Here is a 24740-nt window from a genome sequence, read left to right as displayed (position 1 = left end):
ACAATAGCAGTCACAGGCCAATCAGAGGCCAGCAGCTGCCGGTAGGGTATGACGCCACTGCCATGCGCTGTTCAGGCTGTGAAAGGATGCTGTTCGCTTAGGGAGCCGAGGACAGGTGAGATGGATTTTTTTAATAAGTATGTGAAGAGTATTAAGAACCTATAACTCTGCCCTTTACTTCGCCAAACAGACCTACTTCACCACCCTGATCTCCTCCCTATCCAACAACCCAAAAAAACTCTTTGACACCTTTCACTCCCTTCTCAGTCCTAAAATGCAGGACTCTATTACGGACATTTGTGCTGATGATCTGGCCTCCTACTTGAAAGGGAAAATAAAAAATATCCGTCAGGAAATCAACTCCCAGCCACCAAGTGCTGTGACTCCCATCCCTCCCCAAATCTCCTCGGGATCACTCTCAAAATTTGACCCAGTCACAGAAGAAGAAGTCTCCAGGCCCCTCTCTTCTTCTCGTTCTACTACATGCAGTACTGACCCCATTGCCTCACACCTACTTCAAGCTCTCTCTCCAGTTGTCACTACTCACCTAACTAAAATATTCAATCTCTCCCTCTCTTCTGGTATCTTCCCCTCCTCCTTCAAACACCGTATCATTACTCCATTATTAAACAAACCTTCTCTTAGCTCAACCTGCACAAATAACTACAGACCAGTCTCCAATCTCCCCTTCATCTCTAAACCCCTGGAGCGCCTGGTCTACTCCCGCCTTACCCGTTACCTCTCCACTCACTCGCTTCTAGATCCATCAGAGTCCAGCTTCCGCCCGCTACATTCTACAGAAACTGCACTCATCAAAGTGACCAATTACCTTTTGACAGCAAAACGTAAAGGTGACTACTCTCTGCTCATTCTTCTTGACCTCTCTGCAGCTTTTTGACACCGTTGACCACCACCTCCTACTCTCTATGCTCCACTTAATCGGCATAAAGGACACTGTTCTCTTCTGGTTTTCCTCCTGTCTTTCTGACCGCTCCTTCAGTGTATGGTTCGCTGGCTCCACTTCCTCTCCTCTTCCTCTCACTATTGGGATCCCTCAGGGTTCAGTCCTTGGCCCTCTTCTCTACTCTCTCTACACGGCCCCAATTGGACAGACCATCAGCAAATTTGGCCTTCAGTGCCATCTTTATGCTGATGACACACAACTATACACTTCATCCCCTGACCTTACCCCCGCTGTACTACAGAACACCAGTGACTGTCTGTCCGCAGTTTCCAACATCACGTCCGCTCTCTATCTGAAAAGTCAACCTTTCCAAACTGAGCTTCTACTGCTCTCACCGTTTACTTACCTCCCCAAATCTGACATCTCCCTTTCCGTGTGTGGAACTACAATAACGCCGAGCCAGCAGGCATGCTGTCTGGGTGTTGTGTTTGACACCAATCTTCCCTTCACCTCCCACATACAATCTCTTGCCCGCTCTTGTCGCTTGGACCTAAAGAACATCTCTAGAATCCGCCCCTTTGCTCAGATCCACTCCCGCTTTGACTACTGTAATTCTCTATTAATTGGCCTCCCCATCACTCGACTTTCCTCTCTCCAGTCCATCCTTAATGCAGCAGCCAGTATCACCTATCTGGTTAATCGTTACTCGGACACTTCCGCTCTGAGCCAGTCATTGCACTGGCAGCCCATATGTGACACCCCAGGGGTCTGGTTGCCACAGTAATAGAGATATTACGTCTGAGAGCAGGTGGGAGGTCTCTTGGTCAGGAATCCTATGCATGCCACACCTCCTGCCCAGTCCTGGGAGGGGAAGAACTTCCCCTATATAAAACTGGGGCTGAGGCAGGGTTAGTTAGTTAAGAAGAGGAGAAGCAGCTATAGGAAAGAGAGATCAGGAGCTCTGGGGAAGTCGTGCTAAAAGGAATCAGGGGCTGGCAGCTGTAGAGCTCGCCCTGATTGAAGAGTTACCACCGGACCCGGAGTCCGAGGCTGTGGGGACTAATCCTTACCCAGCAGCAGAAACCGACCGGCAGGGGATTTCAGGTCCTCTGGCCAAGAAACCCGAAGGTACGGTCACACGCGTGGGACCAGCACCGCCGTCGTGGAGCGGAAGCCACTAGAAGGCCCCGAGTCACCGGCCATACGGGTGAGCACCACACGGTACACTCAGGGACGTGGGCTACTTTTACCCGCCTCTAGCAAGGTAGCCAGAAGAGTACAATTAGTTGGGGAGGCCTACAACTCCGCCTGGCCAGGGGAAATCCCATCTGCTCAAAGACTGACCAGGCCCCGATCGCTAGCCAGTACTCCGGGAGGGTCTATCTTTATCACCAGTAAAGACCCTGAACTACACCGCATCGTCTCTGAGTGGTTCCTGCTACCCCCATCATCCACGTCGGCTGCCCTGAGGCCATATCCCTCCCGTTGGGGGTTATACCATCTACGCTGCACAATCCTACCACCGGCCTCAGCGGTCTGCCCTGCAGCGGCAGCTCCATAGCTGCATTCAACGGGTGGCGTAGTCGTCCAACATCTACTGCTAATACTCAGCCACACAGTTTGACTCCCTGGGCACGGACCGGGTCACCGCCACGAGACTACTACCCCCAACAGGCCCGGCTCCGGGTAGTCCCCGCGTGCGCAACGCTACACCAAGTAGGCCCAGGGGCGCGTCACATACATTATAGGATCCAATTTAGTTGCTTGTTCTCACTCACAAAGCTCTCCAAATTGCGGCACCCCCCTACATCTCTTCCCTCATTTCTGTTTATCAGCCTACCGGTTCTCTACGCTCCCACCCCTGGCAAGACTTCTCCCGAGTTGCACCAGTTCTTTGAAATGCTCTACCCCAAGAAATTAGAATGATCCACAACTTACACAGTTTTAGGCGCTCCCTAAAAACACATCTGTTTAGGGCAGCCTATCACTATCATAATTCTCCATCAAACTCAACCGCACCCAAAACCACTACAAACATTGGCCGGTGACGAGCTCATGCAGCTTTTATCTATCCCCCATTCCCTCAAGATGGCTGGACAATCATTGTAAATAAGCACCTGTACTTTGTGTCACATCCACCTCACTGTAGATTATAAGCTCTTACGAGCAGGGCCGTCATTATTTTTGCTTTAATTATTGTATTATCTTTAACTTTGTTACTTATGACAGTTGTATATGAACCACTGAATTGTAAAGTTCTGCAGAATATGTTGGTGCTATATAAAGATTATTATTATTATTATTATTATTATTATTATTATTATTAAAAAGGGATCATGGCTGCTATATGGGGACCAGGCTTGGGGGCATGGCTGCTATATGGGGACATGGCTGCTATATGGGAACTAGGATGGGGGAGATTACTGCAATATGGGAACCAGAATGGGGAAAGAACGGCAATATAGGGACCACAATAGGAACATTATTGCAATGTGGGGACCAGGATGGGGGACATTACTGCAATGTGGGGACCAGACTGGGGACATTACTGCAATGTGGGGGCCAGACTGAAGACATTACTGCAATGTGGGGACCAGGCTGGAGACATTACTGCAATGTGGGGACCAGACTGGGGACATTACTGCAATGTGGGGGCCAGACTGAAGACATTACTGCAATGTGGGGACCAGGCTGGAGACATTACTGCAATGTGGGGACCAGACTTGGGGAAATTACCACAATATGAGGAACAGGATGAGAGACATTACTGCAACATGGGACCAATATGGGTTATATTACTGCAATATGGGGACATTACTGCAATATGGGGACCTGGATGGAGTACATTACTACAGCATAAGGGCATAACTACAAGATGGGGATCAGTATGGGGGACAAGATGTTGACTAGAATTACTATATGGTGCTAATTGTAAGACAATATTATTATATGTCGCCAATTGAAAGATAGACAAAAAATGAAAAAAATTTTAAAAATGTGAAAAAAAAATCCAAATAAAGTATGAAAAAATATTTTTCCACCAAAACTGTTTTTTTATGTACAAAGTAAACAAAAAAGTGCACATTTTTTATCGCTGCATCCGCAACGACCCAAGCTATAAAACTGTATCATAACTCATACAATTAATGCCATTTAAAACAATGAAATAAATAATATGTAAAAAATGCTCAACAGGTGTATAGAAAAAAAAATAGTATCACTAAAAATGTCATCTCATCCTGCAAAGAATGTGGCCCGTCAAATTAAAATTTTTTGTATGTGCGGCCCATATACCCATACAAGTTTGAGACTCCTGCTGTAACTAGTCTAAAAGATTTCACCTGAATGGTGGGGGAGCTGTGTGTCAGACTCCAACGATCTTATATTGATGACCTCTCCTGTAGATAAGTCATCAATTGTTGAATCTCAGACAAACCCTTTTAGTGCATTTACTACACTCATCATACTCAAAACTTTTACAGCCAGGACCTTGTAAGAGGTGTCATCGCCTGGTTTAACCCCTTAAAAGCCAAAGACGTACTAATACGTACCTGCGCCCTGGGCTTTAAGAGCCAGGTACGTATTAGTACGCCCTGCTGATTTCGCCCGCACACAAGCTGTGCGGGCGCGATCGCCGCTGGGTGTCAGCTGATTGTTACAGCTGACACCCGGTGCTATGTGCTCGGAGCGGTCCCGCACAGCTCCCGACACATTGACCCCTGCAATGCTGCAATCGAAGTCGATCGCAGCATTGCGGGGGCAAGGGGAGGTGATCGTGATACTCCCCTCTCCTGCCGGCGTCCAACGCTGTCTGCCGCGGCTTCCCGGATGTTGCCATGAATACCCGATGTCGTCATGACAACATCCGGGTCACCAGACAGCAGGAAGATACTTTGGTCATGCGCAGTGCATGACCAAAGTATCTTCTACATCTGCAGCGCTGGCAGCCTGTATAGCACAGGGATAGTGCTCCATCCCTATGCTATACAGGCGATCTGAGTAAAAAAAAAAGTGAAAGTCCCATAGTGGGACAAAGTATAAAAGTAAAAAAAAGTGTTAAAAAATGAAAAAAAAAAAAAATTGTAAAAATATAAATAAAATAAAAAATCCCCCAAAAATAAAAAATACAATGTACCCATCAATAAATATGGTTATGAAAAAAAAAAACAATAAAAGTACACATATTTGGTATCGCCGCGTCCGGAAAGACCTGACCTATAAAACTGTCCCACTAGTTAACCCCTTTAGGGAACACGGTACAAAAAAATAAATAAAAAACGAAGCAAAAACAATGCTTTATCATCATACCACCAAACAAAAAATAGAATAACACGAGATCAAAAAGATGAATATAAATAAAAATGGTACCGCTGAAAATGTCCCACAAAAAAACAAGCTCCATCAGCCGAAAAATTCTAGGTTCTTCAAAGTAGCCACCTTTTGCTTTGATGACTGCTTTGCACACTCTTGGCATTCTCCTGATGAGCTTCAAGAGGTAGTCATCAAGAGAATGCCAAGAGTGTGCAAAGCAGTCATCAAAGCAAAAGGTGGCTACTTTGAAGAACCTAGAATTTAAGACATATTTTCAGTTGTTTCACACTTTTTTGTTAAGTATATAATTCCACATGTGTTAATTCATAGTTTTGATGCCTTCAGTGTGAATGTACAATTTTCATAGTCATGAAAATACAGAAAAATCTTTAAATGAGAAGGTGTGTCCAATCTTTGTCTGTACTGTATCTCTCTGATTTAAGGGCATAAAAATGTAAATTTTGAACATTGCAAAATTTTCAAAATTTTCGCCAAATTTCCGTTTTTTCACAAATAAACACAAGTGATAGCGAAGAAATTTTACCACAATCATGAAGTACAATATGTCATGAAAAAACAATCTCAGAATCAGGGGGATCCGTTGAAGCGTTCCAGAGTAATTACCTCATAAAGTGACAGTGGTCAGAATTGTAAAAATTGGCCTGGTCATTAACGTGCATTCCACCTTGGGGGGTAAAGGGGTTAAAAATGACAAATCAGCCCAAAAGAAAAATTGCAGCTAAACAGCCAATTAACCAGTTAGACAACGGTCAACTATTGGAACCATCCCACGATGGGAGAAGTTACATGGGCAAAGGAAGGAAGTTTTCTGTTAGGCAGAAAGGGAAGAGTATTCAGAAGTAAAAGGACCTATGGTCATAATGTAGTACACCTGCATTAAAAAGGGTGTTTGTGTTTGTGTATAACGCATAGTATGTTCTGAAAAAAAACAAGGATTAAGTGGAGGAAGGATTCCTTATCTCCCAGGCAAGGGTATTTGGTTTCTTATCTAGTATAGATAACACTGGTATACAGCAATTTTGGTGCCAATGATGTCTGAGCAGTTTTTTATTAAGTTTATGGTGCTGATTAAGAATATGACTTTGGTGTTGCCAGATTGGCTAGTTTCTGAGATATTTAATAGCTAATAAATTACAGTTACAAATTAGCTGAAGGTGTCTTGGCTTTTTTGCCTACTTCTGGATCAACAGATTTAGACATAGGGATTTTAGTAATACCGTTTTCCAGTACATCCCTCAGGACAAAACACATGGAAGTAGTCCTTCCTTGACCTATGAAGGGACAGGATCACAGAGAGGTTAAAAGGCCCCTCCCACCTCCACCCTCCAGTGTTTTTTCCTGATTACCTGGGAGCTCAGGGGGATCGGTGGGGATCGATCTCTTCGCTTCCTTCTGTGAAGAGGCTTCGGGATGATACCTCACTGGGCGGGGTCCCTCAGCCAGGTAAGTAGAGCGGGAAGTGGCTTCTGGCTTTGCAGTGGAGGGCTCTCGGCAATCAAGCTGCATGTGCTCCAAGGTGGAGCTTCGTTTTACGGACTCAGGGGGATTGGGGATCTCGGCCTTCCCTTCCCTCTGTCAAGCAGTCCGGGGCCGACACTTCTCTGGGCAGAGGTCCCTCAGCCAGCAGCCATCCTGTGCAGCAGTCCCGGTGTAATGCCGCTTCCCTCCATGATGGGCTCTCGGCATTACCAGCTCTGCTTGGTATTCCAATGGGTGTGGAGCCAGCACAGGTAAGTGCACGGGACTAGGCCTCTGGGCAGTTAATAGCCTCATACCTTATGCCAAAGTTGGGCCTAGAGCCCCATGTGCTAAAGTTTGACTTCAGTTAGCCGCATGTCATGGCTGCAGAGGGCCTCATGATTGGGCTTCACAGTTTGGCTTATGCCAAGCATGTTTGTCTCTCTGTATGGTGGGGCGATCGATTGGTCTAGTTTCCTCAATCATCCTCCTGTTAAAAATTCTAGTCCCATAGTCTGTAATATTATATTTATCAAGGAGGGTATTTTGACCCTCTTTGTACTTTTGCTGTGACTCAACAGTACAGCATGATATGGCAGAAGATCCCGTACTCTCACTACACTTACAGCAGTCAGGGCACCTACAATAAGGAATTTAAGAACCCATAGTTCCATTGCCTCACAGTAGATAATCTTTCTCAGCGATGGGAAGAAAATATCATTCCTCTAGCTATAGAGGAGGATCCCTGTCACGGGCGCAGTTCGGGGGTACAAATATCACTGAGGAGATCTCATCTTGTTCCCACATTTATTTTGCACATGGTAGTGGAGTCGCCTTTTAGGCCTTTATTTTCTCTAGGCCGAGCCCAAGTTTGATAACTGGTCCTGAATATATTAAAAATAAAATTATATATAATACAAACGTTGACATGAAATGTCTGGGCTAGTTACTTGTATAGAGACAGTTTCTAAAGTATTCTTTCTTGTGGGAAGGGGTTCGTACCAGTCCCCAGAGGTCCTGGATTATGAGCCAGATGTGAATATGACAAATCAGTTCTAGATTTTCTTCATGTACAGTACAGACCAAAAGTTTGGACACACCTTCTCATTTAAAGATTTTTCTGTATTTTCATGACTATGAAAATTGTACATTCACACTGAAGGCATCAAAACTATGAATTAACACATGTGGAATTATATACTTAACAAAAAAGTGTGAAACAACTGAAAATATGTCTTATATTCTAGGTTCTTCAGAGTAGCCACCTTTTGCTTTGATGACTGCTTTGCACACTCTTGGCATTCTCTTGATGAGCTTCAAGAGGTAGTCACCGGAAATGGTCTTCCAACAATCTTGAAGGAGTTCCCAGAGATGCTTAGCACTTGTTGGCCCTTTTGCCTTCACTCTGCGGACCAGCTCACCCCAAACCATCTCGATTGGGTTCAGGTCTGGTGACTGTGGAGGCCAGGTCATCTGCTGTAGCCCCCCATCACTCTCCTTCTTGGTCAAATAGCCCTTACACAGCCTGGAGGTGTGTTTGGGGTCATTGTCCTGTTGAAAAATAAATGATGGTCCAACTAAACGCAAACTGGATGGAATAGCATGCCGCTGCAAGATGCTGTGGTAGCCATGCTAGTTCAGTATGCCTTCAATTTTGAATAAATCTCTAACAGTGTCACCAGCAAAGCCCCCCCACACCATCACACCTCCTCCTCCATGCTTCACGGTGGGAACCAGGCATGTAGAGTCCATCCGTTCACCTTTTCTGCGTCGCACAAAGACACGATGGTTGGAACCAAAGATCTCAAATTTGGACTCATCAGACCAAAGCACAGATTTCCACTGGTCTAATGTCCATTCCTTGTGTTCTTTAGCCCAAACAAGTCTCTTCTGCTTGTTGCCTGTCCTTAGCAGTGGTTTCCTAGCAGCTATTTTACCATGAAGGCCTGCTGCACAAAGTCTCCTCTTAACAGTTGTTGAAGATATGTGTCTGCTGCTAGAACTCTGTGTGGCATTGACCTGGTCTCTAATCTGAGCTGCTGTTAACCTGCGATTTCTGAGGCTGGTGACTCGGATAAACTTATCCTCAGAAGCAGAGGTGACTCTTGGTCTTCCTTTCCTGGGGCGGTCCTCATGTGAGTCAGTTTCTTTGTAGCGCTTGATGGTTTTTGCAACTGCACTTGGGGACACTTTCAAAATTTTCCCAATTTTTCAGACTGACTGACCTTCATTTCTTAAAGTAATGATGGCCACTCGTTTTTCTTTACTTAGCTGCTTTTTTCTTGCCATAATACGAATTCTAACAGTCTATTCAGTAGGACTATCAGCTGTGTATCCAGCTGACTTCTGCAAAACTGATGGTCCCAACCCCATTTATAAGGCAAGAAATCCCTCTTATTAAACCTGACAGGGCACACCTATGAAGTGAAAACCATTTCCGATGACTACCCCTTGAAGCTCGTCAAGAGAATGCCAAGAGTGTGCAAAGCAGTCATCAAAGCAAAAGGTGGCTACTTTGAAGAACCTAGAATATAAGACATATTTTCAGTTGTTTCACACTTTTTTGTTAAGTATATAATTCCACATGTGTTAATTCATAGTTTTGATGCCTTCAGTGTGAATGTACAATTTTCATAGTCATGAAAATACAGAAAAATCTTTAAATGAGAAGGTGTGTCCAAACTTTTGGTCTGTACTGTATATATATATATATATATATATATATATATATATATATATATATATATATATATATTTATGTATATGGCACCACCAACGGGAAGGGCATTAATTTAGGCCACTTTCATTAATTTCAGAGCCCAGATTCCCTGTGTCATTAACATCGACACCAAAGGGGGGGTGATCTACGCTTTCCTATCAGGGGTTCTGATGAGGAGCCCAGCATTGTTAATGGCAGGGGATGTTACCTGACAGCCTGAATGTTCATTGGTTTCAATAATATCCAGCCCCTTACTTGAGGCCTAGAGATCTATAAAGTTAGAATAGACGCCTGTGGGCTCCTGGATGAGTAAAGTATAAACATCTCAATGCTCTGCCCATTTATCCATATGCTAACTGTTATTGGTTGGATCTTCCAGCAATCCAGGGCATTTGTCCTGCCGGACTCATCGTACTATGGTAAGCTGGTCTGTAACCAGGGTTTAGTCGGAGCTCAGGAGGACCGGTGAATGAACAGCCCTGTGTTATTAAGCACATGCAAGTTTATTGTTTGTCTACAACAGTCCTCATTGGGTTTGTGACAGAGGCTATCACCATACTTTTGCGGGGCTATAAAAGGTGTTTAAGGTCTATTCTATGGCTGCGGTGTTATAAGTACAATCTTTCTAACAATCACAGCGGTTTATTATTGGTGTTGGGGTACAACATGGGAGTCTCTCTCTCCCTCTGTTTCTGCTGCATAATTTATCACATTTATACTGAATATTTGCATTATACATATATATCAGACACTCGTTATGGTGATTTATCTTTGTAGATCTCTTTACTTGTCTATATTTCTACTGATCGTACAGATCTTTTCTATATCTGGCCTGGTTCTTGCCCAGGACTTTGGTCCGTGGAGGCTTCTGTACCCACCCTGGTGCTATTTATTTGGTATTTCTCCATGTGTGCTGTCCTGAGGGATGTACTGGAAAAAGGGAATTAGATCTACTGGTAATTCTGTTTCAAGGTAGTCCCTCAGGACAGCACCATTAATTCCCTCTCTTATTTTTATCTTTGGGCTTTCGTGGAATCGGTCTTCCCGCGGGTCATTCGTTTGTCTGGTCGCCATGGCTCTCGGTTGAGCTGGAGCTGTTAAAGTGGTTCTTGTATATGAGTTTCTAGTGGCTAGTATAGACCATTTTCATCCATCCTTCCTTGGGAATTGGTGAAAACACTGGAGGGTGGAGGTGGGAGGGGCCTTTTAACCTCTCTGTGATCCTGTCCCATCATGGATCAAGGAAGGACTACCTCCATGTGTGCTGTCCTGAGGGACTACCTGGAAACCGAATTACCGGTAGGTCTAATTCCCTTTATTAGAATCACAAGAGGAATACAAAATATAAAACGAATTAAAAAAAATTAATTATAAAAGCAATTTTTTTTTTTGTAATAGTGCAGCAATAATAAAAATGGTAATAATAATAATAATAATAATAATAATAATAATTTGTGAGGCCTAGTCCCAGTTAGTTAGTACGTTAGTGTATTGTTAGTGCAGGGGGTACAACTGGGGGAGGGGGGTTGAACTTGATGGACCTAGGCTTTATTCAACCTACGTTACTATGTTACAGTAGAGTTCTGGCTTTAAAAAGTTGCTTTTATAACATTGTAAGCCTACAAATTGAAATACATAATTATATGGGATATTTCATTACCTAAGACACTTTTAAAGAGTCAAAAGACAGGCCAAAAGACCAAAAACTATTGCATTTATTATCACACGTGAGTCGCATTGTGGGAATACATTATTTTCATGGATGAATTATCTCAAAAACTAGAGCCAATTCAGCAAAAGTATTGGGATTTCTGAACTCTAAACTCGGCACCCTCAAACTACCCTAAATCCATTCAAAATACCTTGGCACCTGAAAATATATTTTTTTTGTAGACCTGTGTAATCAATTGCTTTAGTGTAGCCAGACCTGAGGTTCATAGAGGAGAAGATGGCCAGGCTGGTACACAAGTTCTCCTACAAGGAATTGGAAATGCAGTGGTACAGCATGGAGTATGTGGCCCTCATTGAATACGCTGGGAAAGTAGGAGAGAGAAGTCGTACCGACGTACCTCAGCCAGTGATGTCCTTACAAATCAACTAGGCATTGAGACTAGCTGTGAGGGGCAAAGGGCCATAGCGAGACACCTCGACTCATGTGGTCCTCACTGGAGAATATGGAGGTTCCCATAATGGTTTGCGGGACTGATGTAAGATTTAATGGAAGCAATATACATTAAGTTCCTGCCTCTGGATTGTCCAGAAGTATTCGTAAAGTGTTGTGTCCTCTATTTGATGTCCAGTAAAGAAAAGTTTATTTATGGATTCTGGTCTCCTTCATTAATCTGCACTTCATCTGGTCCAGGCTTGCCATGTCAAGCGGCAGCATGCGGTCAGCATAGGCGTATTGCCAAGGTAACAGCAGCACTTACACTCAACCAGGAACCTAATTTTCTCAGCCATTGCTGCAGCCTTGCCCATTACATTAGCACCTACTACAGTAAAGATGACGGGGTGTATCAACGGCTTTCGTTAAGTCCATAACTGAGTTGTTTCCAGTCTATGCAAACACTTCGATACAGACCTAATTTTATGACAAAAAAAAGATTCAAAAGTTGAAGACAAAATATTCTAGTTAATGGTAAATACCATCTAAATGTTATTCAATAAAAACGTCCATTTAAACAAAAGTCCATTTATGGTGAGTTTGATGTCTCTTAATCTCAAGCATGATGGTAAATTAGGAGTGCATTTATACTAGTACCATCATATCTCATTAAATCGTACATGGAAACGTATTTCTCTGAAATGAACTGCAGCTCTACACTCCATTAGCTTTCAGGAGGAGGTGGGGGGGGGATAAATTTGTTCTATTTTTTTTTTTTTTTAATTGTTTTAAAAGTATTTAATAATTTTGATCCAAAAATGTAATCTATATATATAATCGTCTTATCCCGTCTGTCTGTCTGTGTGTCTGTCTGTCCAGGAAATCCCGCGTCGCTCATTGGTCCGGCAGCGGCCAATCAGCGCCGCGGGATTTCTGAAAAAAAGATGGCGGCCGTTAGCGGCTCATCTGCGGGACGGAGCTGAGCGGCGATGCAGCAGGGAGATGAGCGCCGCGAGGCGCTCATCTCACGGCCGGCAACAGCAGAAGGAACCCGACCGCCGGACCCATCTGCGGGACGGAGATGCAGCCGGGAGATGAGCGGCGCGAGGCGCTCATCTCCTGGCCGGTATCAGCGGAAGGACCGCCGGCGCCGCTGACCTCCATGCGGAAGGGAGGACCGGGGAGCGGCGCTGCGGGTCGGGATACTTCTGCTGCGAGCGCCCGCTATGTCCCGGGTTCTCGCAGCATAAGTACCCGCACAGGCAGTGCCGCTCCCCGGTCCTCACGAAAACGATTCGATGATTGGTCGCGGTCTTCGGACCCGACCAATCACTGATCTTAGCGCAAAACTTAAACACCGCTGTGCAGCGCCGCTGACATCCATGCGGCTAGGGCGTGAAGGGAGGACAGGGGAGCGGCGTTGCGGGTCCAATTGGTCGGGGCCGCTATTTAAATGTGCCGCACAAATCGTTGATTGGTCGCGGACTTGGCCCGCGACCAATTACTGATCTTGCGGCCAAAGTTAAACACTACTGTGCTGATTGGTCATAGACGCTGCCCGCGACCAATCACGGATTTGGCCGCCACATTTAAATATCGGCCACGACCAATCAGCACAGCGGTGTTTAAATGTGGAGCCAAGATCGGTGATTGGTCGCGGCCGATATTTAAATTTGGCGCCCAAATCGGTGATTGGTCGCAGGCAGCGTCTATGACCAATCAGCACAGTAGTGTTTAACTTTGGCCGCAAGATCAGTAATTGGTCGCGGGCCAAGTCCGCGACCAATCAACGATTTGTGCGGCACATTTAAATAGCGGCCCGACCAATTGGACCCGCAACGCCGCTCCCCTGTCCTCCCTTCACGCCCTAGCCGCATGGATGTCAGCGGCGCTGCCTGTGCGGGTACTTCCGCTCCGAGAACCCGGGACATGAGCAGGCGCTCGGAGCAGAAGTATCCGGACCCGCAGCGCCGCTCCCCGGTCCTCCCTTCACACCCTAGCCGCTGATGTCCCCATAGTATCTGCATGGTGTTACAAAGGTCCGGACATTTGTGTTAAAAAACGCTGATTGGTCGCTGGCACTGCCCGCGACCAATCACCGATTTCGGCGCCAAATTTAAATATCGGCCGCGACCAATCACCGATCTTAGCTCCACATTTAAACACCGCTGTACTGATTGGTCGCGGACGCTATTTAAATGTGCCGCCCAAATCGGTGATTGGTCGCGCACAGCGTCGGCGACCAATCAGCACAACGGTGTTTAACTTTAGCGCCAAGATCACTGATTGGTCGCGTGCGGAGAGCGCGACCAATCAGCGAATCGTATTGGTGAGGAGCGGGGAGCGGAATCGTATTATTGAGGACCGGGGAGCGCCGCTGCCTGTGCGGATACTTCCACTCCGAGAAGCCGGGACATGAGCGACTGCTCGCAGCAGAAGTATCCCGACCCGCAGCGCCGCTCCCCGGTCCTCCCTTCACACCCTAGCCGCTGATGTCCCCACAGTATCCGCATGGTGTTATAAAGGTCCGGACATTTGTGTTAAAAATCGCTGATTGGTCGCTGGCGCTGCCCGCGACCAATCACCGATTTGGGCGCCAAATTCAAATATCGGCCGCGACCAATCAGCACAGCGGTGTTTAAATGTGGAGCCAAGATCGGTGATTGGTCACGGCCGATATTTGAATTTGGCGCCCAAATCGGTGATTGGTCGCGGGCAGCGCCAGCGACCAATCAGCGATTTTTAACACAAATGTCCGGACCTTTATAACACCATGCGGATACTGTGGGGACATCAGCGGCTAGGGTGTGAAGGGAGGACCGGGGAGCGGCGCTCCCCAGTCCTCACTAATACGATTCCGCTCCCCGCTCCTCACCAATACGATTCGCTGATTGGTCGCGCTCTCCGCACGAGACCAATCAGTGATCTTGGCGCTAAAGTTAAACACCGCTCTGCTGATTGGTCGCGGCCGCTGCCCGCCACCAATCACCGTTTTGGGCGCCACATTTAAATAGCGGCCGCGACCAATCACCGATCTTGCCGCGACATTTAAACACTGCTGTGCTAATTGGTCGCTGACGCCAGCCGCGACCAATCAGCGAGCTTGGCGCCAAATTTAAACAACGCTCTGCTCATTGGTCGCGGATGCCAGACGCGTCCAATCAGCGAGATTGGCGCCAAATTTAAACAACGCTCTGCTGACTGATCGCGGTCGCTGGCCGAGATCAATCAGCAGTATTGGCGCAAAATTCAAACCCCGCTCTGCTGATTGGTCGCGGTCGCCGGCCGCGACCAATCAGCAGTATTGGCGCCAAATTTAAACACGCTCTCCATTCCTCACTAACACGGTTCGCTGATTGGTCGCGGCCGCCGCCCGCGACCAATCAGCGATTTTGGCGCCAAATTTAAACACCGCTCTGCTGATTGCTCGCGGATGGTGGCCGCGACCAATCAGCGAGATTGGCGCCAAATTTAAACAACGCTCTGCTGATTGGTCGAGGCCGGCGACCGCGACCAATCAGCAGAGCGATGCAGAGCGTTGTTTAAATTTTGCGCCAAAATCGCTGATTGGTCGCGGCCGGCGGCCTCGACCAATCAGCAGTATTGGCGCCAAATTTAAACACCGCTCTGCTGATTGGTCGTGACTAATCAGCGATTTTGGTGCCAAATTTAAACACGCTCTCCAGTCCTCACTAAAATGGTTCGCTGATTGGTCGCGGCCGCCGCCCGCGACCAATCACCAATATTGCCGCCAAATTTAAACACCGCTTTGCTGATTGGTCGCGGTTGCCGAACGTGACCAATCAGCGATTTTGGCGCAAAATTTAAACACCGCTCTGCTAATTGCGCCCGGTCGGCCGCATACCTATTCTAGAATACCCGATGCATTAGAATCGGGCCACCATCTAGTCTAATATATATAATCGTCTTATCCCGTCTGTCTGTCCAGGAAATCCCACGTCGCTGATTGGTCTGGCCACGGCCAATCAGCGACGTGGGATTTCAGAAAAAGATGGCGGCAGTTAGCGGCTCATCTGCCGGACGGAGGTCAGCGGTGATGCAGCGGGGAGATGAGCGGCGCTAGCCGCTCATCTCCCCGCTGCTGGCAGCACAAGTACCCCGACGGGCAGCGCCGCTGACCTCCATGCGGCTACCGTCGGGAGATCAGCGGCTTGGCCCGCTGATCTCCCGGCGGCAAGGGTGAAGGGAGGACCGGTGAGTGGTGCCGCCGGTCGGGATACTTCAGCTGCGAGCAGCCGACCATCTCCCGGCTCTTCGCAGTGTAAGTACCCGCACAGGCAATGCCGCTGCCCGGTCCTCAGAAATACGATTCGCTGATTGGTCGCGGCTGGCGCCAAATTTAAACACCGCTCTGCACAGATGTCAGCGGCGATGCAGCTGGGAGATGAGCAGCGCTAGCCGCTCATCTCCCGGCTGCTAGCAGCATAAGTACCCTGACCTGCGGCGCCGCTGACCCCCATGCGGCTACTGTCGGGAGATCAGCGGCTTGGGCCGCTGATCTCCCGACGGCAAGTGTGAAGGGAGGGACGGCGCCGCTGCCCGGTCCTCAGTAATACGGTTCGCTGAGGAGCAATTTTGGCGCCAAATTTAAACACCGCTCTGCTGACTGGTCGCGGCCAATCAGCGAGATTGGCGCCAAGTTTAAACACCGCTCCGCACAGAGATCAGCGGCGAGGCCTGCTGATCTCCCGACAGCAAGTGTGAAGGGAGGGACGGCGCCGCTGCCCGGTCCTCAGTAATACGGTTCGCTGATTGGTCGCGGCCGGCGGCTGCGACCAATCAGCGATATTGGCGCCAAATTTAAACAACGCTCTGCTGATTGCGCATGGTCGGCCGCATACATGTTCTAGAATACCCGATGCGTTAGAATCGGGCCACCATCTAGTCCTCTAATAATTCTTCTGTATATATCCTAATATATCCTAATATTTGCACACTAGACATCGCTAAAGGACCGATAATAATGATTTTATATTACTTTTACTTACATTTTCTCTTGAACTATAGATTAAACATCTGTACACAAATAATAATGATCCAGGTATAGACAGTCTCTAGTAAAAATACAAAACCAGGCAGGGCTATTGTACGATTGGAAATAACAGTACTATAGTCCTGGGTAGCATATAGGCTGGGCTGGGGCTATAAGGCAATTAATGTCACATAACAGCAATTCTTGGACAAGTTGTGCAACTAAACACATCTATGCAGCTTGCCTGCAACTTGCTGTCGCGGTAAGATTAAAGCTGTGAATTTGCTGTAAAAAAACAAACAAAAAACAAATGGCCAAATCACAGATAATTCGCACTCAAGACTCAGTAACATGTAACTTGCATTGTAGTCTATGGCAAGTGAGTCACAAGCAAAAGAAAATCAAAAGCATTTTGAAACATTTGCGATTGTCACTATACGTGACACTAGATGCGACACTATAGGAAATTATTACATGCAATGTCGTCATGAGACACTGCAATTTCAAGGTTGTGCGACACATGTTGCGGTGTAGCTCTAGCCCTATTAACATAATAAAGTAGAAAATGAATGCAACCATGCAAAAATGTTCTGCTCATGCAGTGAGGTGTACCAAATTTACTAGTAGGCGCATGGCAATTATTTTAGAATATCTTTGGGTTGTCTGCATCAGAAAATGTATTCTACTAATAAGGGTGTAGTTTTCTGTCATAAAATATAGTAAATTTTTCACATGGTGATTGGCCTTGCCCCATTCACTTTGCAGGGCAAACATTTTCTTTTTTTTCTATGTGTGTGTGTAAATGTCTTTGTGCCATATTTTCCCAATTTTGTTGCCAGAAAGCGGGTGAAGAAGGATGATAATTCCCCTCAAAGTACTTACAAATATGCCTAATATGCGGATAATAGTTTATTAACCTCTTTTTGACATTAGACGGGGAGTGGAGCCTGCATTATTCCTGGCAGATTGTGGCTATGTTATGGTTCTTGGGGGATAAAAATGGTATAACTCTTGGTAGAACGGCAGAAAAAAACTTAAGTGGAAATTTGCCCAGCCAGAAATGGGTTAAAAGCCTATTGCTCATGGAGCCTATGCCCCAGTTGTACAAGTTTATGCTCTTAGGGATTGATTTACAGAAAGAGGATATTTTACAGCAGTAATCCCAATTTGGATGTTCTCACAACCCATTTTACAGTTACAGTATATTTTGCTAGATACGAATGGTTTAACCCCTTTACCCCCGAGGGTGGTTTGCACGTTAATGGAGGCCAATTTTTAAAATTCTGACCACTGTCACTTTATGAGGTAATTACTCTGGAACGCTTCAACGGATCCCCCTGATTCTGAGACTGCTTTTTCATGACATATTGTACTTCATTATAGTGGTAACATTTTTTCAATATGACTTGCGTTTATTGGTGAAAAAAAACAAATTTGGCGAAAATTTTGAAATTTTCACAATTTTCAAACTTTGAATTTTCATGCCCTTAAATCAGAGAGATATGTCACACAAAATAGTTAATAAATAACATTTCCCACATGAATACTTAACATCAGCACAATTTTGGAACCAACATTTTTTTTTGTTGGGAAGTTTATAAGGGTTAAAAGTTGACCAGCGATTTCTCATTTTTCCAACAAAATTTACAAAACCATTTTTTTAGGGACCACATCACATTTGAAGTGACTTTGAGGGGCCGTTATGACAGAAAATACCCAAAAGTGACACCATTCTAAAAACTGTACCCCTCAAGGTGCTCAAAACCACATTCAAGAACTTTATTAACCCTTCAGGTGCTTCACAGGAATTTTTGGAATGTGGAAGAAAAAAAACGAACATTTAACTTTTTTCACAAAAATGTTAGTTTAGACCCCAATTTTTTTATTTTCGCAAAGGTAACAGGAAAAAATGGACACCAAAATTTGTTGTGCAATTTCTCCGGAGCACGCCGATACCCAATATGTGGGGGAAAACCACTGTTTGGGCGCACGGCAGGGTTCGGAAGGGAAGGAGCACCATTTGACTTTTTGAACGTAAAATTTGCTTGAATAATTAGCAGATGCCATGTTGCGTTTGGAGAGCCCCTAATGTGCCTAAACAGTGGAAATCCCCCACAGGTGACCCCAACTGACACCATTTTGGAAACTAGGCCCCTCAGGGAACTGTTTGGGCGCACGGCAGGGTTCAGAAGGGAAGGAGCACTGACTTTTTGAACGCAAAATTATCTGGAATCGAGAGCAGAGGCCATGTCACGTTTGGAGAGCCCCTGATGTGCCTAAATAGTGGAAACCCCCCACAAGTGACCCCATTTTGGAAACTTGACCCCTCAAGGATTTTATCAAGGGGTATAGTGAACATTTTGAACCAAGAGGTACGACACAGAATTTGATAACATTAGGTCATCATATTAAATAAGTTGTCAGTAGTCTTGAGCGCAAATGCTCACTACTTAAGTTTGCATCGGGTACTCAGGTATGCACCATGTATCGCAGGTGCCCGAGTAACATGCTCGAAACCCCGCCCTGCATATTTCATTGTTGTTAGACACCCAAAATAAACATGCGGGGATCGCTCGTGCATGGCAGGAAATCCATGCAACTTTTTTTTGGCCACAAAGCATATGGGGCAGAGACTCGAGCATGTCACTCAAGCACCCCGATACTCAGTGCATACCCGAGCACCCGATGCAAACTCAAGTAGTGAGCACATAGGCTCAACACAGGTCCCCATATCGTCATCATTTTTTTTTTATTTACTTTTGAAAAAATCCCAACCCTAGAACAACCCTAACCCTAGCACAAGCCTAACCCTAGCACAACCCTAGCCCTAGCACAGCCCTAACACTAACCCTAGCACAGCCCTAACCCTAGCTCAACACTAACCCTAGCACAACCCTAACCCTAGAGTTTATTTTTTACGCCTTTCCTCGTGCGGTATAAGTGATTAGACGACTTTATTCTTCGGGTCGGTGCGATTACAGCGATGCCAGATTCATATCAAGTTTTTATGATTGACAGCTGTCATACGCTAACAGACGCTTTTTTTTTTTTGCAAAGACTAGTTTTTGCATTGCCATATTTTGAGAGCTATAATTTTTCCATATTTTGGCCGACAGTCATGTAAGGGCTTGTTTTTTGCGCGCCAAGTTGATGTTTTTATTGGTACCATTTTTGGGCATGTGACATTTTTTGATCGCTTTCTATTCCGATTTTTGGGAGACAGAATAAACAAAAACCAACAATTCAGGAATTGTTTTTTTTATGCTTTTACGCGTGTGGTAAAATTGATAAGGCAGCGTTATTCTTCGGGTCAGTACGTTTACAGTGGTACCACATTTATATAATTTTTTTATGTTTTACCGCTTTTACATAATAAAAACTATTTTATAGAAAAAATAATTTTTTTGTGTCGCTTTATTCTGAGAGCTATAACTTTTTTATTTTTCGGCTGATAAGCCGCCATACAGCTCTGTTTTTTGCGGGACAAGATGACGTTTTCAGCAGTACCATTTTTATTTACATTTGTCTTTTTGATCGCATTTTATTCAATTTTTTGTTTGGCGGTATGATGATTAATAAAAAACAAAGCAAAAAATGATGCTTTATTTTTTACGTATTTACTAAAGGGGTTAACTAGTGGGACATACTTTTATTGGTTTATTTTTTTTTCCTAATAATATTTATTTATGGGTACAGTATTTTCATTTTTTTTTTAATATTTTTAAAAATAAAAAAATAAAGATTATACTTACCTTCCGATGTCCCCCAGCCTCCTCAGCGATGCGTGTGATGGGCAGCTCGCGGTGGTGTGAGGACCTGACATGACGTCATTGAGTCATGTGACAGGTCACGCGACCACTGACGTCGGCGGTCAAGTGACCAGTCACATGACTCAATGACGTCATCGCAGGTCCTTCACACCACTGTGAGACACCAGGGAGACCGGACGCATCGGAGAAGGAGACCAGGGGCCACCGGAAGGTAAGTATAATGTTTATTTTTTATTTTTCACCATTCTTATTCTTTTTTTTTAACTATTACTTGGTCACACGATATAAATCCATGCCAATTGCATGGATTTATATAGTGTGACCAAGTTGTCAAGCACTTTTCCACGTGATGCTAAAATCGCTTGGAAAAGCGCTTGATAACCCGCATGCAGAAATGCATGCAAAAACGCTGCATCTTGGGCACATAGCCTTAAAAAAGACTCAAAACACACAAAAGTAGACAAAAAACAGGCACAAAGGCAATGATGAATTGAGGTCTTGGAGTTTAGAGAGATCTGGGTATTGGAGTACTGCATAGGTGTTGAGGGATTAGAGTAATGGAGAAAGAAGTGTTTGCTGGAAAAGGTCTTGGTATTGGAAGACAGAATGTTTGAGAAGGATCTGGGTAATGGAAGGAGACTGGATGTTCTAAGAGGATCTGACTGTTAAAGAAGGATTTAATTTATGGAGAAAGATAGAGCAGAATATTAAAAGAGAGACATTGGGGCGGGTTCATCAAGATTGACATTTTGTATTCTAGAATTGATCCAGGGTGCAGATTAAGATGCACTAAATTTATTAAAAGACGTGCACCTATAAATTAATTTGGCATGTCTTTCAGCTGACGTGTATTAGTGCCAAAAATATACTCCAGTCATAGCTGTCTTATTTTACACCACTTATGTGGCATAAATAAGGATGAATTTTTAGGGTGGCAGTTGGCCATGCCCTGTTGCTAAGCTCCTCCCATTTTTCAAAGAGGTGTCAGAGCTGACTTAAAAATGTAAAATATCGCAATTGAGAACTGTGCAAAAATTTGTGACATTTCAAACAGTTTTATGCCAGATTTCTGCCGCAACCTTTATGGTAGGTCGGGGAAAATAATATATATTAATGTTGCCCATGTATAAAGCAGAGTAGTGATCCCTGATGGCGCATACTGATATACCAATGAATAGTTCCAAATTCCAATTCCTTTCAGACATCCATCACAGCATAGAGGCAGGCAGTCCACAAAGCTGGCAGAGAAGAGCAATGTACCGTGGACATCGGAAAAGTAAGAAGGATTGCCACGAATGAGTACGGCTAGTTTGGGCACTGTGCACCTGAATTTAGCCTTCTCAGACATTTTGTTTGTATCAGGAAAAGGGGAATGATTTTTGTATAAACAGCCGTTAAGGAGTTGTCCCCTTTTACAAAAAAAAAAACTTCTATTCGCGAGCTCAGATACCTGTAGAAAAACAAAACAAAGTGAACTTTACTAATTCTTGCCGAGTCGTATCCTGTATCATGACCACTGCCATGGTGACATTCAGCCAGCAGTGCTGCAGCCAATCACTGAATTCAATAGCGCAGATCATGGGCGTACCCACCGTGGGGCAGGGGGGGGCAGCTGCCCCCCCCCTCCCTAGAAGCAGGCACGCAAGCCGCACACCAGGGCCGTCGTCAGCACCCGGGGCCCTGAGCAGGCTGCTGCACTGTGACATCTCAGGTCAGAGGGTGCGGTGACGTCTTTACACCGCGCTCTCTCCTGAGCAGTCACAGCGCAGAGCGGGATGAGGCCGGCGACGCTGAGGAGTCCGGAGCAGCGGCAGCAGGTGAGATGTGAGGTGAGTATTTGATTTTTTTTTTTTATTATATGGAGGCCTGTGGCAATATAAGGGAGCGGGTGAGGTGGGGGTGTGTGACATCCTGCATGGGTCATTATAAGGGGGGGTGACATCCTGCATGGGGCATTATATGGGGGTGTGACATCCTGCATGGGGCATTTTAAGGGAGGGGGTGTGTGTGACATCCTGCATGGGGCATTATAAGGTGGGGTGACATCCTACATGGGGCATTATATGGGGGGGAACAGCCTGCATGGGGCATTATAAGGGAGGGGGGTGACATCCTGCATGGGGCATTATAAGGGAGGGGGGTGACATCCTGCATGGGGCATTATAAGGGAGGGGGTGTGTGTGACATCCTGCATGGGGCATTATAAGGGAGGGGTGTGTGACATCCTGCATGGGGCATTATAAGGAAGGGGGGGGTCATCCTGCATGGGGCATTATAAGGTGGGGTGACATCCTACATGGGGCATTATATGGGGGGGGGAACAGCCTGCATGGGGCATTATGTGGGGGGAACAGCCTGCATGGGGCATTATGTGGGGGGAGCAGCCTGCGTGGGGCATTATGTGGGGGGAACAGCCTGCATGAGGCATTATGTGTGGGGAACAGCCTGCATGGAGCGTTATATGGGAGCCAGTATTCTGTATGGAGCGTTATATGGGGGCCAGTATTCTGTATGGAGCGTTATATGGGGGCCAGTATTCTGTATGGAGCGTTATATGGGGGCCAGTATCCTGCATGGAGCGTTATATGGGGGCCAGTATCCTGCATGGAGCGTTATATGGGGGCCAGTATCCTGCATGGAGCGTTATATGGGGGCCAGTATCCTGCATGGAGCGTTATATGGGGGCCAGTATCCTGCATGGAGTGTTATATGGGGGCCAGTATTCCGTATGGAGCGTTATATGGGGGCCAGTATCCTGTATGGAGTGTTATATGGGGGCCAGTATTCTGTATGTAGCGTTATATGGGGGCCAGTATTCTGTATGGAGCATTTTATGGGGGCCAGTATTCTGTATGGAGCATTATATGGGGGCCAGTATCCTGTATGGAGCGTTATATGGGGGCCAGTATTCTGTATGGAGCGTTATATGGGGGCCAGTATTCTGTATGGAGCATTATATGGGGGCCAGTATCCTATATGGAGCGTTATATGGGAGCCAGTATTCTGTATGGAGCGTTATATGGGGGCCAGTATTCTGTATGGAGCGTTATATGGGGGCCAGTATCCTGTATGGAGCGTTATATGGGGACCAGTATCCAGTATGGGGCATTTTATGGCGGCCAGTATTCTGTATGGAGCGATTCGCCGGTTTCTGAGCTATTGTGGAATTTACAATAGATATTGCTCATGTAATGTAAGAAGTGAAATCTTTGTATTGTACTATATATATATTTCTCTTCGGTATCTGTGACCATGGCTTGCCCCCCCCCACCCCTAGTTTTGATCCTGGGTACACCCATGGCGCAGATGTGACCGTCACCGCTGCAGCCAAACAGAGACTGGGGCACTGGAACCAGGAAGGATAAGAAAAGCTCAGTTTGTTTTTTTTACAACTAACTGAGCCTGTGGACAGAATTTTTTAAAAAGAAACAACCCCTTTAAAATGGCCAACAACTTTTTGTCAAACGCTTCACGTCCCTCTCATTTATGAAGACTGCAGCTATGGAAAGTGCAGGTTTTCTTAATGTTCCCAGTACAATACAATAGTGGTGCCTGTACCTTTGCTTTATAGCGTCCTTGTAAGAGCAGTCGCCATATAAATCATTATTCTGTCAGGTCACAAACAAATTAAACCATTTTCGGCTGCAAAAATGAATTTTTATAAAAGTGCCCCATTATGTGGCTCAGTCCAGTACACCTACTCCCAGAACACATTTATGGGAATTGTAAAATGAGGGGGGAAAAAACTGACACTTCTATACATTTAGTGCAAACAAGAATTGTAACTCAGAAGCTGCATAAGCAACACAACAATTCAATAAGACAAAACAGCTAAGAATCTGAATGATTTCTAAATGTAAAGCAGGAGCTGAGCATCCAGAAACATGACAGACACAGAAACTTACCTCAGCAGCTGGACGTGTGGCTCCTGCTCCTGCTCCCGGCACTATGAGGAGGAGAGGCTGCTGTGAGCTTTCTGCTAGCAGTGAACAGTGAGTGAGTGAGCAGCTGGCGGGAAGAGGGGACCTGGCCAGTCAGTCAGTCACACAGGAGCCGGGCACGTCACAAGGACAGGCTGAGTCACAGGTGGAGACAGCTACACGTGTGTCTCCTCTGGACATATGTCTCCTAATGACTGAGTGCTGCTGTCTCCAGCTGTACTGCTGTATACTCAGGGCTGGGACATCATAGCTGTGCAGTATACTGTAACTCTGTGCTGTCTCCTGCCATGCTACCCTTTCTCCTACTTACAATCTGGTGTGAATACAGATAGGGGACAGTTCATACTGAGTAATACCTCAGTCAGAAAGACTATAGGAAATGGATGACAAGTGATTCTGGCGCTCCAGGAAGCTGAAGCAAACTGCACCCCGCCAATATGCACTAGACAAGCCAGAAGTCTGCCAAAAGACCAAAAACTAACAGCACACCCGCTCTGCACCAAATTCATTTTGTGTTTT

At 45.7% G+C, this 24740-nt stretch overlaps 1 protein-coding gene across 1 annotated transcript in view; it reads right to left on the bottom strand.

The window, feature by feature from the left end:
- Positions 1 to 24438, bottom strand: part of RPH3AL (rabphilin 3A like (without C2 domains)) — a 467437-nt gene extending 442999 nt beyond the window's left edge. Inside the window, exon 1 of the mRNA XM_073665322.1 lies at positions 24186 to 24438. The gene's annotated coding sequence lies outside the window, so the exon portion shown is untranslated. The remainder of the gene's footprint in view (positions 1 to 24185) is intronic.
- Between the last annotated feature and the right edge of the window lie 302 nt (positions 24439 to 24740).

This window comes from Phyllobates terribilis, unplaced genomic scaffold, assembly GCF_046119375.1.
Source record: "Phyllobates terribilis strain yellow unplaced genomic scaffold, ASM4611937v1 Scaffold_2__4_contigs__length_985480577, whole genome shotgun sequence".
NCBI lineage: Eukaryota > Metazoa > Chordata > Amphibia > Anura > Dendrobatidae > Phyllobates > Phyllobates terribilis.
This window is presented reverse-complemented; position numbering and strand designations above follow the sequence as displayed.